Source organism: Stegodyphus dumicola, chromosome X2 (genome assembly GCF_044657685.1).
Source record: "Stegodyphus dumicola isolate Sdum_Otavi_A_Nest chromosome X2, ASM4465768v1".
NCBI lineage: Eukaryota > Metazoa > Arthropoda > Arachnida > Araneae > Eresidae > Stegodyphus > Stegodyphus dumicola.
Genome location: NC_140781.1, coordinates 61,274,135 through 61,292,580, shown reverse-complemented (window position 1 = coordinate 61,292,580; position 18,446 = coordinate 61,274,135). Strand labels below are relative to the sequence as shown.

Genomic DNA, 18,446 nt, shown 5'->3' with positions numbered 1-18,446 from the left:
TACCAAAGGAGTTAGAAAGAGGCTTCTTTAGGTACATAATTAAAATGCTGACGCAGGATTTAAGTGTTTTCTTACACATTTTAAACACCAGATACTTTAGACACATGCGTCTTCTTGTAGATATTGATATATTAAGTATCTTCTCCGAGAGAGGTTTCTTGGACATTCCGTTGTAGTCTTGCCGGGAATCAATCCCCAGTTTTCAATATAGAGCACTGATATACTGATCGTTACACCATACCGACTCGAAATTTCGTATGCAGTTAAGTAACTAGATGTAGTAACGTACAGAGCATTAACCATTTCGAATAAATTCACACATAATTCAAATACTGACAGATAAATATAAAATTTTTAGACAGATATATATTTCAAATAATTCTAAAACATTTCATTAATCGTCAAAGAATCACTTTCATTTAAACTGAGAATAAAAGTTCCAGTTTTACAGATAATTATATTAAGTAACAGAGAGTCGATCAGATACGTTTTTAAACATCTCATATATCAACTAGGTTCCATGGGTTATTCGAAAACGTCTTTAGACACCATTGCAGTGATTGAACTGTTATTTTGCATGCGTTCATTTCACTTATGGTGCAACAATGTCACTTTCTATCATGCAGCGAAACTCTTTCTAGTTCATATGACGGTGCGGCGCGATTGTTGAATTTTGGCCAGGGATACAGCTTGCAGTTTGAAAATTCATTTACTTTTATTTTGATTTGATGTTTATAGTCCTACATCCCGAATTAGGGCCCCAAGACTAAAAACGTCAAATCAAAATCAAAGTAATACAGTATCATTTTGTAGCGAAAGACTCAGTAAATTCACGCACGTAAATAAGAACTTACAATTAAGCTCGTTATTTCACTTGCTCTTAGTCAAAAATCAGTGCATACTAGGCCCACCAGCGACTGAACGTAAGTCGTTGAATAGTCATAGCTCGGTCCGGGGTTCGAATCCCAGCGAACGGGCAGGCTGCATGGACGTTTCAATGGTTTCTCCCATGCGTAACGTGTATGTGAACAAGTTTTCCTTCGAAAGTCCTCCCCGAAGGCATTCCTCCCCTCAGGCTGATAGCCCTTGAGAGCTTTGTCATAATCAAATAAACCCCCAGAAGCCACTGTATACCAGGAAAAAATAATTAAATTTGTCCAGTCAGGAGACAAAATTAATAGGTTGCTAAACTGAAGCTTTAGAAAGCATAACTGAACATATTTTTGAAAACCAGAACGGAATTTTTGATTTCCTTTAAAATTTCCATTAATGCTGCACATAACTGCCGACATCGATTAATTGCATTCAATACATCAGTATAGTGTAAACTAATTTAAGAAAGATTATAAATAAAACTTAAACAACAATTTGAAAACAATCTATATTTAAAAGAAAACATGTGAATTAAGCAAATAATTTACAAAAAAAAAAAAAAAAAAAGGCATAAAATTAGGATTAAGTGCACAGTTTTCTAGGAGCTAAATTAGTCTTGGGTAAAAATAAAAAACTGAAGGCGTGAAAGGAGATCCGAGTCCACTACATTCTTAACCATTTGTCAACTAACATATCCATTAAGCCATCAAATGCTCCATCGGTTTCCCAAAAAAAGAGAAGAGTATTAAAAGCAAACGATGGAAAATTCCTGTAAAAATTTGGAATGCAAAATAATTTAGAATTTCATGAGTAATGATAGCAATTTTGGACAGAATTGCAAACGTGAACTTTTATAGAGTATTTAGCATATTGATTAAAATATTAATAGCTGATAATTTGAGATAAATAATATTAAATGAAATTCCGAACGGTTATTAATGCAACAAATATAACTCTAAATTGTGCTACAAAAGTGCTTTTGAATGATTACTATTACACAAATGAAAGAACTCCAATTTTTAAATAGATAAATAAATAAAAATAAAATCACACACAAATTAGTGAAATCGAAACAATTTCTACAAAAAAATTTCAGATTATTGTCAAACATTTAAGAAAACGAAATGCTGAATTTCTTAAGTTTTTTTTACTTCTTTGTAAGAAGTAAAGGAAGTATCGTAATCGCGAAAAATTCCGGGTTTCATATTTCAACGAAAATATCCTTTTTAATCACTATCAAATGCAATTTAACGATGTTCTTGCGTGACAAATATAGGTAATGAGCTAATAAAGGACGCCTTTTCCACAAAAGGGGGGGAATTATAAAACTGATTTAAAATGGATTCAGAAGAGAATTTTTCATGTCGTCTTTCGTACGTACATATGTATGAATGTATATACCTAACAGAATAAATAGTAGAGTGAAATTCTAGGAAATAAGTTTAAATAAAAAGCAGGAAAAATGCGTATAATTCAATATTCCGGATAAGGAAGTCATGTGGTGTACACAACAAATTTTCCTATTCTATTTCCAAAGGAAGCATTCGTCCGAAACAAAACAATAATATTTTAAAGAAATTTCAGAAAAAGCTAGAATATTTTTCTAAGCCCAAGAATGGAAATAACGTTGAAAAATATCTTTTTTTTTAATGAAAAGTATGTATTGATAAATTGGAACTGCTTCCTGATTTCTGAATTATTGCTATGCAACTGACGTGTGAGACATTTATACGAAATACTAATATTTAGACACTCCAAATGCCAGTGCATCATCCCTTTTGAGCGTAGTTCCTCTGCCACCATATCAGAATATGATGTTATAAGTAACAAATAAATAAACATTTTGTCAGCTTAAAGAATAATGTAACGAGATTTTTTAGAATATTATAAATTACCTTAATATATTTTTGAAATGTTAAGTTGCATAAGTGAGTAGAATAAAGTTTTTAGATGGTCTTTTCACATGGAAAATATATTGTATTATATTCACTTCAGCACAATTTTAAAGTTCCAAAATTTATTTATTTAGATATAATGAAATGATTAAGGATTAGATTTCTAATTTCATATAAACATAACAGTACGAGGTGGCTTCATGGGCAGCTAATTTACAAAATCCAGATATATTTGCAGAATATATCTAATATATAATCTGAAATCTGGGGCATATCTTGAAGCGGAACATTGGACTGAAATTGTAGAACAGTCCCGTACAGAACGTCTTGTCCCGTTAATTTTACCATTAATTAACTGGGGCATTTTATAACTCAGAATGTTGTATAGGGTATTTCAAAAGCATTGAAAACGCAACCATAAGCAACAGAATAAATAGTAGAGTGAAATTTAATCAGACTGTTTATTATACTAATTGTAATATTCATTATTAATAATGAATATTAATAACTACATACTTATTACTGGATGGGTATTCTTATGCCTTGAAGATGACATTCAGAAGTGGTTTTTATTTAAAATTTCAGTACGAAAATAATTAATGTTGTTGTTGAAACTGTTCTTTTGCTTTATATAAATAATGTTTAGTGTATATGATAGATGAAGTATTTCACATGATTATATTATTAAAAGTAATGTCAAAAAATGTAAATCTCGAAATAAGTTAGATGAGGGGAAAAAATATAAAACAACTCCTATTTGCATTTAGTTTTTTTTTAATGCTGAACTCACGAAATCTTAAAAGTCCCCCACCCCCCTCGTGAATACAACTTCAAAAAATCCATAATTTGATTTTTCATCTTGTCTCGGTGAAAAGGAATTCTTTTTCTCTAAGCATCAGAAGCATTAAATATAAATAATGCTCAAAGAGCTCAGAAAATGCAATTACTTAGGATATACCGTATTTGATTCACAATTCAAAATTTGTTCCTCTAAATTGAGGGATGCCATATGATTAGTTTCTCCCGCAGACCTTCCATTTCCTTAATGGAAAAATAATATCAAAGATTTCTAAGACTTCCATTTCCTGTTTATTGAGCTTATAGCTGCACAATATTCAGGAGATGGAAATACTAACCAACTTATGTTATTATCAGACAATTAAAAATTTTAATGATAAGTTTTGTTAATATGTTCAATTTCTTAAAAACATAATTATTTTCTTTTATTAATACTTTAATTTTTCATTTAAGTATCTGTCATTTAAGCAAGCTGCAGGACAAAAAAGGATTATGTCACAAATAAAATGTAACGCGGCTACAGAAGAAAGTTTCATTTCGAGACTAGAAAGGAAATATTTACAAAGAGAAAATTATTAGTGGACTTAATTTCTACGTCTAGAATGTCATGAGTGCAAAGTAATCCCGAAATCTGCCACATGTTATGTTTCGCAGGAAGTTCCAGCTGGGATACCATGAGCTATTTAAGGAAAGAAATACATCCATTTTATGTGAGAAAACTAAAAAGAAATTTTTTATTAACAAATTAAATTTAAAAGAAAACTTCACAAAAATGTTTTTCATGAAAGTACCGTATTTTATGAATCTTTATACTATCAACATAATTTAAAAAAAAAAAAACAGTTTTTAACACTGTACATAAACATACCCACTTTTACATATAAGTTTTACATATAAGTGTGACCTTGTCTCCTTTTACTTTATTTACAAACAGAAAATGTCCTTTCATCGTCAAAAGACGTATATAATACTTTACATAAGATTTAAAAATGCACGCAAAAGCTAAATAGTATACTTCATTATATCATAAAATAACTAGAGAAAACTTAAGATTAAGGTTTTTAATGTTTCAGGTGTCCTATATGGTCTCTCCCCACTTACGTGCAACGCACAGAATGTTTATACCACCGTTATGATATTCTTAGAAAAGTCCTTGTTTAGAATGTTATTCAGCTGGCGTGTCATTGTGGCTTGAATGTAGGTTATGTCATGACGGTATTTACCTTACGTGATAGTGTTGATAGTGAAATTTGACTTCGGGAAATAAAAAAAAGGCACTTGGTGTCAAATCGGGTGAATATGGAGGGTGGTTAAGAATTGGCACATCTTTTTTCTCTAGAATCTCCACCCATATGAGCGAGTGCGTTATCCTACAGCAAGATGAAATCCATCTTCTACCGTTCCGGTGAATCTTCTTGAATAACTGATTCCTGATACCCGGGAATTGCATTCCTAGTTTTATATCTATTATGATTACGGCAAGAATAAAATCTCTCTCTTAACTTTTCGTACAAGTCATAGCGGCGGATTATATAACAAACGCAAGGATTCTTGTTGCAAATTAGAAAGGTAAAGAGAAAGAACAGCACAAAAAGGGGTCCTTCAATAAACGTTGAAATTCAATAATATGTATCTCTCCCATAAAATTATCCTGACTAAGTTATTACTTTCGAGTTCCTCGGTCCTAATTTTACGTAGTATCTCAAAAAGTAATTGCTACTATTCGCGATCTATTTGTTAGACTACTTTCCATTCCTGTTCTTAAACTTTATGCACTGGATTTTCTTAAAAGACAACAAACTGAACAGGATATAAAAAGTTGAATATGTTGTTTACAAGATGTAACGTCTAAATTTCTTCGCTAGCAAAAACTGCTCCTAGACCCACTTGAAAGTCTTTTAGCGAATTATTCCTAAGAATAGAGGATAAATACAATAAAAGAAGGGTGTAAAATGCCTTTTTATTTAACTCAATTACTTACAGACGGCACAGGCTTAGTGTTTATAAATCCACCATCCATTTGTGGCGATAAAACTAAAGATAATGATAAACTAAACTGAATTTAAAGATAAGCTACTAATAGTTAAAAGCTATTCAAAGGGATTTAACCTAGCAGGTTGACTCAGAAACCTATACTAGAGTGATATTAAACTAGGGCGGCAAGAATGTGAAGCCGAGATTCAGAATTCAAACAGCTGTACAAACAACAACTTGCGCACTCAAAAGAGAAACACGCTCTGACTAACTTTTTCGCTATTTTAGTTTAAATACACTCTCGTTCACCCTAACTCATTTACATAATGACGAGACTCAGGTAGGCACATAGACACCCCAAATTCCAGTTACAGCAACTGAAGTCAAAGATTTATTTCCCGAATCAACCAATACAGCATAATCACTAATTCACAAATTGCCATTAAATATCTTCTCTATTTACCTTGCAGAGACATTAGGTTATTTTTTAAAGCAGGATAGATGAAAAATGAGCAACGCCTTCTCCGAGTATCGAACCACGGACCTCTGGAATACGCGCCCAACTTGCCGACCACTACACTAGAAGTACCTTATATGCTCCCCCTTTGACTGGGGTTTTAGGGGACCCAATCGCCAAATCCTGGGATGTGGAGAATCATCATCCACCATCTTTTTAGTTCGGGCACCACTGTAGAGTCATTAGGTTATTTTTAAAGCAGGGGAGATGAAAAATGAGCAACGCCTTCGCCTGGAATCGAACCACGGAACTCTGGAATACGCGCCCAGCTTGCTGACCACTACATTAGGAAGGCATGCTAAGAAGACGGGAGGAAACCTTATAACCTTGTTTATATACCCGCTCTTCGAGTAACTAAATTTGCATGTTTTCATGAATCGGACTTAAAGTTGTTCCCCGAAAGTAAACAATTTCAAGTTATAAATGGAATGTTCTCGTGTAAGGAATCCAGAAAGCATAAATACTAGGGAACTACAATAAACACTTCAGATACACATTCAAGAAATTCATCTGTGTTAAAACTATTACAGTTTGTGATCGAAAGGTCTCACAAAGGCAACAAATCCTGGAGGATCTTAGCAAAAATATTTATCAAAATTTGAATACCATCACTCGATTTAGCATTTTATTATTTCAAAACTTTTTACGGGTAGATGTAGGTTATTTCAAAGTTAAAATTTTTAATCAGTTGAAGACCATATTAACAGATTACATGAGTAGAAACCTTAGCCGAATCTTTGATTTCAAATTCTTATATAAAACTGTTAAGTTTGCTTTGAATAATAATAAAAACGGATACATCCTACTTTTTTGAGTTGTATGCTGGCTAATGTCGTTAAGCTTCGAATCTTCGTCGCGTTGTTCACCGTTATATTATATTGCATTACGCAAAAAAATATACTAAAGTAAACAAATATTTATACTTTTCTCACATGCCCAAAATATGTTACATTACTTTGGGTTTGAATGGTTAGACAGCACCTGAATGCTTTGGGTCAATGAACTGTTTTATAAGCGCCAGCCTTGTAAGCTTCAATAAATAGGATTTCCAGGTGTTTTTCAAATAATACTTGTAACTTATTTTCGGAAATCAGGTTTACTTAGCGGCCTTTCAATCAGTTTTGTAGGCGAATGTGTTAGTGTATCTAAATCGAACAAGACCAAATTGTAACACAATTGATCAGAACAAAATGTACAAAACTAAGACTTAAGTATTCTTTTTTCTTCGAAAACAGCATTTTTCTGCCCTTGGCAAAGCAGTTAGTTGACTTAAAAGGAAAAGAATTCTCAACTAGTGCTTGTTACGTACGAATGCCTTAGCAGTGCTCGTTATTGCACAATTCGAAGTGGAATACTTTAGTCGGCGCTCGTTACCTATAGGAAAATTGAATACTCTTTTTTTCCCTTTCCTTTTATAAAGCACGGGAAAGTAAAACTTTTTTTGGGATAATTTCTTTTTTCCCATACACTGATTGAATCTTCTACCTGCGTAGCAAATAAAGGAGAAGACGTAAACTTCAAGTTTTTTTTTTTGTGAGCAAGTAAGATATATATATGTGGATTTGTACTCTGATTGGTGTAGTTATTACTAAATTATTTCAAATTGCTGCATTTCGTGCATTTTAATGATTCTTCAAAAAGATCTGAAATGGACAAAAAACGTGCTGTGTTGCCCACCCTTAAATACTAAATTTAAGTTTTTAAGATAGTATTTGAAGCAAGAACAATTTTGAGCTTCGGATATTCTAATAATGTCTGTTAATTAATAAACACAGTCGGAATATGTCTGCAAAAGTATTAATTAAAAAACACAGTCGGAATATATCTGCAAAAGTATTAATTAAAAAACACAGTCGGAATATATCTGCAAATAATATGGTAATTTTTTAAAAGCAGCGTATTGCAATGTACACGAAGCACTTTTGTGTTTGAAATAGATTTTGCTTGAGATGCTGAGAAAAGTATTAATATTATGCACAAAAGATATCGTTTCTATTATGGATGTTTTTAATTTCCGCATTTATTAAGGAAATTGAGAGAAAACTTGTTTAGTGAACAGTAACATTAGTTCTAGCCTGGGTATTTAAATCTTATCTAAGAAGAAGGTTATAAACTTGGTTTTAAAGTTCAATGCCGCTTTCTTGTGATATGACACGACCAGTTTCCTCATGATAACAATTATCCTTTTATAATGAATACAAAATTTTGCCTTGCCGTGTTTTTGTAATAGCTTGGTGGAATTACTCCGTATTTCACTAGCATACTAAACATTCAGCTTACGAATGGCGTTGAGTGCGCTGCAGGTGAAACTACGACAGCCTGCATTTTGAACATTACTTTAACCTAATACATTTATATTTTTGTTTAAATTTTATTAAATAATTGATAATAGAACTACAAAACAAAGTATTAAATAAATTCTTAAATTGAGGTGGCACACAGCAGCTCAAATTTTTAACTGCGTCATTAAAATTTTGCAAATGCAATTATCTTTCATAATTATATGATTTCAAAACGTTATTGGTGTGCCATTTAATAAGCTGTTTGACAAAGTACAACATGCTCATAAAATTATTATTTACTGAGCTGCCTTATCCGTGATATAGTAATTTTCCTGGTTTATAAATAATTGACGAATTCTAACTTTACACACCTAATTGAACTACATAAAATAAATTGTATTTGTTAGAGACAGCTAGCTAATTTTCCTTTTAGTAAAAGTGTCATTCTCTGGGCTTTTACTTCAAAGGAGAAGTAATGGAAAAAGTTGTAAAGCAATTTCATTTCTGTATTTGATTAATACGTAATGATTACAAATTTTTAAATACTAATTGTGTATTTTAGTGCTCTTTCATTTATTAAGGAAATAATAAGTTGTTTCTTCTCAGTTTTCCTGAATATTTTGCTTTTCTCCCATCTACGGATAACTTCATTTCATTAAGTCAATCACAGCACTATGAATTATGAATAATTAAATTACGCACAATTTCATTAATTTATTTAATAAGAAGTCTCAAAATGTTTAATGCATACAAACGTCGTTGCCTGTAGGTAATTAGAAGCAATTAAACAAACAGTGAACTAATTGTAGTTGTTTGTATAAATAACTTGTGGCAAATGGATTAATCCTAGAGCTTGAATTTTTTAATAATTATTATGTTCTAAGCAACAGGTTAATTATACGCGAGTCGATTAGTAAATGAGCAAAAATTATACAAGGAAAGAGAGATCTGAGATTTTTAAAATTGTCATGTAGACCAATTCATTTATAAGTACACGTTAAGAATTATCACAATGAACGATATGCATTAAATTTAATATTTAATTATCTTATACTGCTTCTAATATAAATTTAAACAAGTATCCGGATTGTTTTTTAGTTATTTGTATATTTATTTAGGCTTAATGGAGGGGAACAAGAAAACTCTGCATCTTTTTAAAATAATTTTACTGAATTCTACAGAATGCATATTGTTGCGTGCGTAGGGATTCGTAATAGACTGAATGCAAAAGTCCGATAAAAGATTAATAAAATTTATTCTTTTGAAAATAAATATATAAGACATTAACAATAAAAACTGATAATATGTAGATCAAAAGACACAGAGAACAACAGTATGCGTTCACGAGTCATCAGATCATATGTTAATTACATTAGACTAATTTCTTTATTAAATGGTCTTTAAAGGAGCAATTATACATTTAACTCCAAGACTTAGCTTAAGTTGTCTAGAGATACATGTGTGTATAAATGACAACTATACCGAGATTTAACTAGAAGTATTTTAGAAATAATTTAAGTATTTTAAAATATTATAACGCAACTTTTTAATGGGATAGTTGAATAAATTATTTGCCCAGATTATAATTGTTAGTATTATAATTGTTCATTATTTTCGAACACTTGCTACTATAAAAAATGATTCTATTAATAAGTCTGAGTTACAAACGTATAATGTGTATAGAAAAAAATAAGTATTAAAACAATTAGAATTGATAGCAGATCCACTAGTTCAAATTCTATCCTTAAAAAGGACAAGTTTCGTCCAAGCTGAATATATGTTGCAGAGAATTATCTTCAACAAACATTTTTCGAAAATTATTCAATAGCATCGACGCTTGCAGTTTCACTCTTTATCTTGGTGTTATATAGATATACATGAGCTTTGAAACGATGAAACTAAACAACAAGTTTCCATTAGGATTCTTTTAAAAGAATGTTTCTCCAGAAATACCGCCATATCTTGTTTTAATCAGAACCAGGCTTATTACAGTATTCTTTAAAAGAGTTGGTCAACTTTAAAAAATGCTGTTTACTGTGTAAAAAATATTTGCCTTATGAGTTTGCAAATGGAAATAATTTGGTATGTTAACAAAAGTAATTTATGAATATTTTTTTGGGTTGGTATATGTTTTGTGTTTAGTATATGTGTTAAAATTGCAGAAATATTATGGCTGCTAGTCTGAATCGAAAAATAAAAATTTATTATAAGGCAATAGTGTTTCTGTAAGAAAAGTGGGAAGTTCGCTGGGTTAATCACGAAAGTTTGCGAAAACTTAGTTATGGCTTAGAAATAGTTATGTTAAAAAGTTTAGAATTAGTGCTATCAATTTCACAAAATTTCCGTAATGAGAAATTATGCTTAAATTTTCAAAAATGCCTTGCGTATACCGAGGAACAACATAATTCAGTGATTCTCAAGCACTGTGCGTCGGCACTTTTGTGTGCTGCCAAATTCCTAAAGTGTACCGCCAAATTTTAGAAATGTATATAGTAAAAATTGTAATGGGTTTAATCCTAGTATACGGTACACATGAGGATTGGCGAAATTCGGTTTTTAAGACATTAATAAACGCACCAATTGTGGTATCCAAGCCGATTTTGGTGCTGAAGACTTTTGTATTTGAATTAACTTTGAACGAAGAGGAAGAACTAATTTCGCTTTCTAATAATCGAGATTTAATTAAAAAATATTCGGAAGAATCAATTAATTCATTTTGGATTAACATTAGATGCGATTATCCCAAGACTGCCAAAAAGGCTTTAAAAATATTGTTACGGATTTCTGCATCTTATTTTTGTGTGTTATTTTCAGTATTAACCAATATAAAAACGAAACAAAGATCGAGACTGTTAAATGTAGAAGACTATATGAGAGTAGCATTGTGATTTGTACGCCCAAATATAAATGAAATTATCAAAAACATCAAGCTCAAATTTCTCATTAAAAGTATTCTTATTATTAACTTGTAATTAATCCCTTAATAAACGTACTGCTGTTTTTGTAGTACATGTTATTTTATTTTACATTCAAAATTATTATCATAAACTACTATTTTACACAGTGGTAAGTAAACAACTTTTAAACATATTAAACAGTAGATTTTTTTTGTGTGCCGCCAAATTTTTGAAATCGTCAAAAGTGTGCCGCGACAAAAAAAGGTTGAGAATCACTGGCATAATTAATAAGTGTTACTTTTACAAATTTCTGTCGTTGTTAACAACCAAGTTTCATGAGAGCGAGATTTCAATTTAAATAGACAGCGTTTTGATGAACTATATTGTGCATAAGCATATTTTCTGTTTTAACATGCTGTTGGACTTTTTTAAGTTTAAAAAAACGAACAATGATATTCATATTTTTTCTGAGACTGATAAACAGTAGACATCGATTTTATGTGTTTTAAAATTTTTACTATTTTTAATATTACAAACAATCATGAAATTCTTTTATTATCATTTATATAAAACTAAACTATGGAGTTACACGAGTCCATGGAGTTACACTGATCAATATCAATCTTACTGGGTACTTTGAGAAAATATGTGGGTGGCTGGAAAATAATATAAAGTTTTTAATTTTCAAGCATTAACGTTTAATTTAGTTCCCGATAAGTCTTTTTTGCACTTCAACTAACTTGTTTCCTTGTCTCAAATTTCAAAGATACTGTTTGTAGTTTGAAGAAGAAATGTTTAATATAAATTTTTGGTTTAAATTCTAGTGAAATACTGTTATATTATTAATTAATTTAATACAATCAATATTAAAATTACTCAACAAGGAAAAGTTATCAAGCATGTGTAATGGAAATTAGAAAAGGATAAACAAAACATCTGACACTGGTGAATTTATTTGATAGTCGATGAAACATTTGGTATTCCCAAAATCTCGGAAATATCTTCTAAAATTCGTACAACTATGAAAACGCTATCCTAGTTATAAGTCATTAGGTGTAAAAGATATTGAACTGTTTGTTAAGTTGTATTCGATAACTAATATTCAATATATTGTATACTACGATAGCTAAAACTTAACTTAGACATTTTGAATATATCTGAAACAAAAGCATTTGTTAAGTGGTTTAAAATGCGAAATGGCCATATGTGCATTTATCATCAGATAAATATTAAATAATGCAAAATTTCGTCCAGAGGAATCTACTTATTGAATTTGAAAAAAAAAAAAAAAAAAAAAAAAAAAAAAAAAAAACTACTTGAAAATAAGCCAAAGTTTACATGTGGTGATTTCGGGGCTTTCGTTCAGTAAAATGTAGCGTATGTTGCCTTCACGACGTTCGCGTTATCTATTTAAGTAAAAATCTACAAATATTTTGCGTTCTAGATTTGAATTTTATTTTATTTTGTAGCAAAAGACTAACTTAATGGAATCATAATGATTATCATCTTTATTTTCCATCCATATTATAAAATTCTGATCTATTGAACGGAATAAAATTTAGAAAAAATAAAGAACTGTAAATTTCGATTTCTAAGGGAAGTAGCATCGTTACCCAGAAGTATGCTTATTTTACAAAATCAAACTGTTACTTATTTGTAGAGTTATTAGGTTATTTTGAGCAGCATACGTGAACATTGTGCTGTATCCTCACCGGGACTCGAATACTGAACCTCTCGATTACGCATCAAATCGAAGTCATGTGGAAAGGAGGGAGAAAATACCTTATATACTCTCCCTTTTAAAGGGAGACAGGGGATGAAGGGATTTAATCGCCAAATCCTGGTGGTGACGCCAAAGCCTGGTAGTTCACCACCCTTTAGCTCGGGCGCCACTGTACATTTATTGGGCTATTTTGAAGCAGGCTCCGTGAAAATGTTCAATGCCTGGGCCGCGATTCAAACCGTGGATTTCTCGAATACGCAATGACGTATGCTTCCAATTACACCACGAAGGCATGCGGAAAGAAGGGAGAAAATTCCTTATAAATTAAATAATGAATAATTAGAGAAACGAACTTATTATGAGCGCTATTAGTTTAAATTTGGTACTTTTATAATGTAATCATTCATGATCATAGTTTACATTTAGTTGGGTAAGTATAGATGCTAAATATGAACTCTTTTCTTCTGAAGTTTGATTATTCTGTTAAAATGTATGATTAGTTTCAAAATTCTCATTTATGAATACTTATTTATTATTTAATATGAATAATTATTATTCTAATGAAGTGAAATTCTATTGCTATCTTATCGTATGAGGGAATAATGTAAAAAATCTGAACGTGTTAAGTTTTCACACAGTTGTCACCCATTTCTGTGACACTAAGACACAAAAACTTCCATTCTAATTTTAACAAGGATTGCTTTAAGTTTTTAAAGGACCGAAGTCTTCCAGATGGTCTCGTCTGATGGATGCCTTCCATATTCATCAGGTAAGTTTAATATTTTTATTTTTGTTATTTGATTTTTCAGTCATAGATTTACAATTGTTTTTCCCATCTACATTAGTTAGTATTTATTCACAACAAAAAATAGTGAAAGACCAAAATCAGAGGCGATACTCAAGGCAGAATACATTATACAGAACTAATTATTTCAATTTTAAACTATATTTATAACAGTGTTAATGTTGAGGCAATACCTTTCAATCAAGAATCAATATAAAACAACTTTTGAAAATTACGTTCTACTGGTGAAGCTAAGCTAGCTCTTTTGGGCATTCTCCCAAAACAAAATTAATCTTAATAATAAAATAAGAAATAATAAAATTGACATTTAAAATTTTACTGAATATCATTACATATTTATATATAATACACAAATATTAATTTTTATATTTGCATCTCGTAACCTGAAGAGTTAAAATTTTATAATTTTTTACAGTTTGTTTTATATTTCTGAAAGGTAATTGTGTATTTAGAATTAATATACTTTTAATTCTTTCCTACGCACTTAATAAATAATATATTTATTTTTAAATTTTAATAAACATTAATTACATGATGTATCCGAAGTATGAATTCGTGATAAATAATGAGGTAAAAATTGTATTTTAAAAGTGGCAAATGCTTAGAAGCAGAGAACGATATTTATTTATTAAATAAGATTACGAATATCTATTATGACAGTCACTGATTCTTGTTTCTTATTGTAGGATATATGGTAGTAGATTTTTCTGGTAATTTACCATAAGTGATATTGCAAAACTTGTCACATATGAATTTCCTTTGATAGTTATTAAAATGTCAAATATACCGATAAAAGCCCATGTATAAACGCTAATTACTACAGCTAGACCTAAGACACAGTAAAAAGAATACCATTTTGAAATGACTCTTATTTATCATGACTCAGATTGTTAAATTACTAGAAACTCGAACAGCAGTATGAGTAAAAATACTTCAAACCGTTTAATAAAACGTTTTTAAGATATCATCTAAATATATGTTTGATGCACATCTATTACAGAAATCTTGTTGATTAAAGTTTCAGATTTAAAGGGTAAAACGCTACCGCTAAATAACTAAAATTAAACAAATCTAAATAATGTCGTTGTTGCTGAAAATGGCGAGTATTAAGCAGTGTACGTCAGCTCATTAAGCAATTCAGAGATTTACTTTACTGATAGGTAATAAGCAGTCAGTAACATTTCCCAATTAATTATCTAACGATGGAAAGGAATGCATAGATAGTAAGTATTAAACACATTTAGAAGTAGACGGAAAATTTCGAGGTAATGACTTTAAACAGCTATTACAAAATTAAAATCTAAGAAAAATATTATTCTCTGTAATTGCTAAAATAATAAACAAAAATTACCACCTCAGTGATCAAGTAATTGTCTAAGAGCGGATTAAAACATAATAATGAGGAAGAAATTGCTGCAGAATAAAGAGATTCATTAAAAGTTTGAAAATGCCTCAAATATTATGTACGCAGTTTACTTTGAAGAGATTTAAATTAATTAACAAATGAATAAGCTGGCGAGATGAAAGGAATAAAGTGTGTAAACAAAGCAACCCTAACGACAATAAAGGAAAAAATATGGTAGATTCTCCTGCGGGAAGATTACAAATTAAATTTGAAGTTTGACGAATTTCATGTTCATAAATTATTTTAATTAGTTTGCACAAGGATTTTAAGAAAATAAAACTCGGTTTATATTTGCAATGCATCTTTTTGTGTGCAAAATGTACTACTAAAATACATGCTAAAATACAAACGTACTCATTTTCCAAGCTAGAATAATAATTAAGAAGTTATTTTTAAAGAGTTTTCAGATATAGTTTTAAAATCCTTTTTAAATGAAGAAAACTGTATAAAAAGCGTTTCATAATTAACTTTAAATCCGACGCATATTTAAACCTTTAAATCTTAACTGAATTCCTTTAAAGTTAGAATTTCTATTCCCTTTCTACTTACCTCCAAGGTAAAATAAGAATATAATTAATATTTAAATAAAATAAAATCTGCGTGGCTTTAATTTCTTTATCCTATTTGGAAGCGTATTTTTAGTTTGAATTTTTAATTGAATACGATGTTTTTTGCGGTCTCTACGTAGAGGAACTAAAAGGAAACCGGGAGAGATCCAGAACGTCTATTTATAATAAATAACAAATACATAATTTTTCGTATATTATTTTTATTTTAATAATAGTTCCACTTAATCAAAACAAATGTGTTTTAATGTAACAGCTAAGAAATATTTAATTCCGATAATTTTTATAACTGAGTCCAAATGACAACATTAACGGATCAACATAATAATAGGAAGCATAAAAATAAAGATAAAAGTAATTTTGAGCTAGTTATAAACTTTGCAGTTAAGTTTCGAAATCTGTATTTAGTAAAGTTTTAAGAAGGGTTATTCACTGAGATATTAAAAGTAAGCAAAACCGAATGGAAACGTAATAGATTTATCTATCAACATTTTAACAGTCGTTAATAATTTTATTTACTTCTCATTACCTGAATAATATTAATTACATAATAATTTATATTAATATGTATATTAGTACCGAAGCCTCGAATGTGGATATTAAAAACAGGTATGTAACAGATACTGTAAAGTCGCATTCTATTTGCATGAACCAAGTATGGTGAAATATATTTTTTACTTTTCCTTGAAACAAAATCTTATAAAGTTGGCCCAACTAAAGTCGCTGGATTAAAGGTAGGGTTATTTTGTCTTTTGTACTGTGTGAAAATAAATCTATTTTCAGATGACAGTATAATATGAAAGTGTAGAAATTTATACAGCTTATAATCTTTCATATGTAGCGGGAGACATTTTTTATTCAACTGACATTACCGTATTTCATAAATTTTACTTTTAAAACTGATCACTGCTATCTGTTGAGCATATTTTTAAATACGAATATAGAAAAGCGACGACTGTATTGCGAATTAGTAAAACCAACCGACTTAGAGCAATCCTAATAAATTCAAGAAATTCTGGGATATTTTGGCATTTTGCTTTAAAAATTATTATACTTGACCCCCCCTCGATTAGTCTCTATGGTCATGCAACTGGAATGTTCAAAATTAGCAGTATTCTCAAAGATACAAAATCAATTAAATAGTTACCTCGATGTGTCTGCTTGGTACATATATGCAAACATATTTAAAAGCCTCCACTTAGATTAAGCATGTTCATTTCTATATTTACCTGCATGCCTGTTTATGAAACCATATCCATATGCCTGTTTATTTAGTAATATGAATCTAATATTTGTGCAAAAGTAACTTTTTAATATAGTGCAAATGTCAAAGATATATTTTTCGTCGTTTAATACTACAAATATCTCAATTTTTTAGGTGTATGTCGCGGAATCGGTGTGAAGGACAAGAAGCATTTGTTTAAAAAGACAATGGTAAGTTCCATTTTACAATTCATAGGAGTACAAGGAGCTTGTTGATCGTCGTCTAAGAACTATTCTGCCAAATAAAAGAAAGTTTCTTGTGTTTTATTTCAGTCATTTTAAATTCTGAAAATTCTTTTTCTAAACACACATGCCGAAATATTCAATGGTTTCCATAATATCTAATACTAAACTGTGGGCGGGTTGAGTTCAATTTTACTACACTGTAGAGTCATTAGGTTATGTCGAAGCAGAAGACGTGAAACATGAGCAATACCCTCGTCGGGACTCGAATCACATACCTCTCGAATACGCTTCGATATGATGCAACTAGGTACTCCGAAATATGTACTGTACTAGCAGGAGTAATGTTATTGGAGAGATTATGATTAAACATACAGGGGTCAGATAAACAGGCTCTTAAAACAAGCTAAGAAAGAGCTCTAAACCGCTTAGAGGAAACCAAATTGCTATAAGCCAGAGCTAGTTAGATATGCTTTAAATTATGAAAATACTTCTAATTGGGGTTTAATAAAAAATTAAAGCTGGAACGGGACAACGAAATCTGGTTAATGCAACTGAGCCCATGGAACGTGCAAAATGCATAGTAAATGCGTAAATGAATGTGTAAGGAATTATCTCGTCTTCTTGTTCTTACTATCGTGGAGTATGTGGTTTTCATTTCTAGCTAACAACTGGAAGACCAACTGAACCTCCAAGAGGACAGAGGTGATTTTTCATGCATCCTATTTCAGAAAATTTAATGGACTCTATGAATACACGTTGCTTCTAGATAATTATCGTTTAAGAATAATCTCATCGTCTCGTTCCGCTTCCTCCATTTGCCGGCTCACCAGGACGGTTATTCTAGGCTATGAGAGTCGACAGCAAGTTGTGGGCCGCCAGATGTTGCTGCTAGTAAAAAACAGGTCTGCCCGACATCCTATATTCTCTGAGTACGAAAGTTGTCGAAAGCGCGTGAAAAAATGTTGCCGCGTCGTCAATCAGGCTTGTCCAGTTGACGTACTAAGTAGACAATGGCTTTATATGTGTTTTCGCCGCTGATTTTTTCATATTTAAACGAAGAATACGGTCGTAGATCTCTGAATCGGTGGCGAATTTATAGAAAATATGTTGATGCTTTTGCTCTGCCAAAAGATGTTTTCATTGCGTATTTCAGATTGCCAAAATTTATAGTTATTTTAATTTGGGATGAACTGAGAGAGTATTTGGAGCCACATTCAGAAAACAAGAACGCAATTTCTACTAAAAGAAAGGTTATACTATTC

At 30.7% G+C, this 18,446-nt stretch overlaps 1 protein-coding gene and 1 long non-coding RNA gene across 4 annotated transcripts in view; one reads left to right on the top strand and one right to left on the bottom strand.

Annotated features, from left to right (window-relative positions):
• LOC118184676 (octopamine receptor beta-2R-like) overlaps positions 1–18,446 on the top strand; it is a 259,732-nt gene that overhangs the window by 94,412 nt on the left and 146,874 nt on the right. For 2 of the 3 annotated variants that reach the window (XM_035354382.2, XM_035354384.2), the window contains exon 2: positions 17,114–17,169. The exons of the other annotated variant lie outside the window; for it this stretch is intronic. The gene's annotated coding sequence lies outside the window, so the exon portion shown is untranslated. The remainder of the gene's footprint in view (positions 1–17,113; positions 17,170–18,446) is intronic. 3 annotated transcript variants of the gene reach the window in all.
• Positions 1–18,446, bottom strand: part of LOC118184678 (uncharacterized) — a 161,430-nt gene that overhangs the window by 20,026 nt on the left and 122,958 nt on the right. The window lies entirely within an intron of this gene.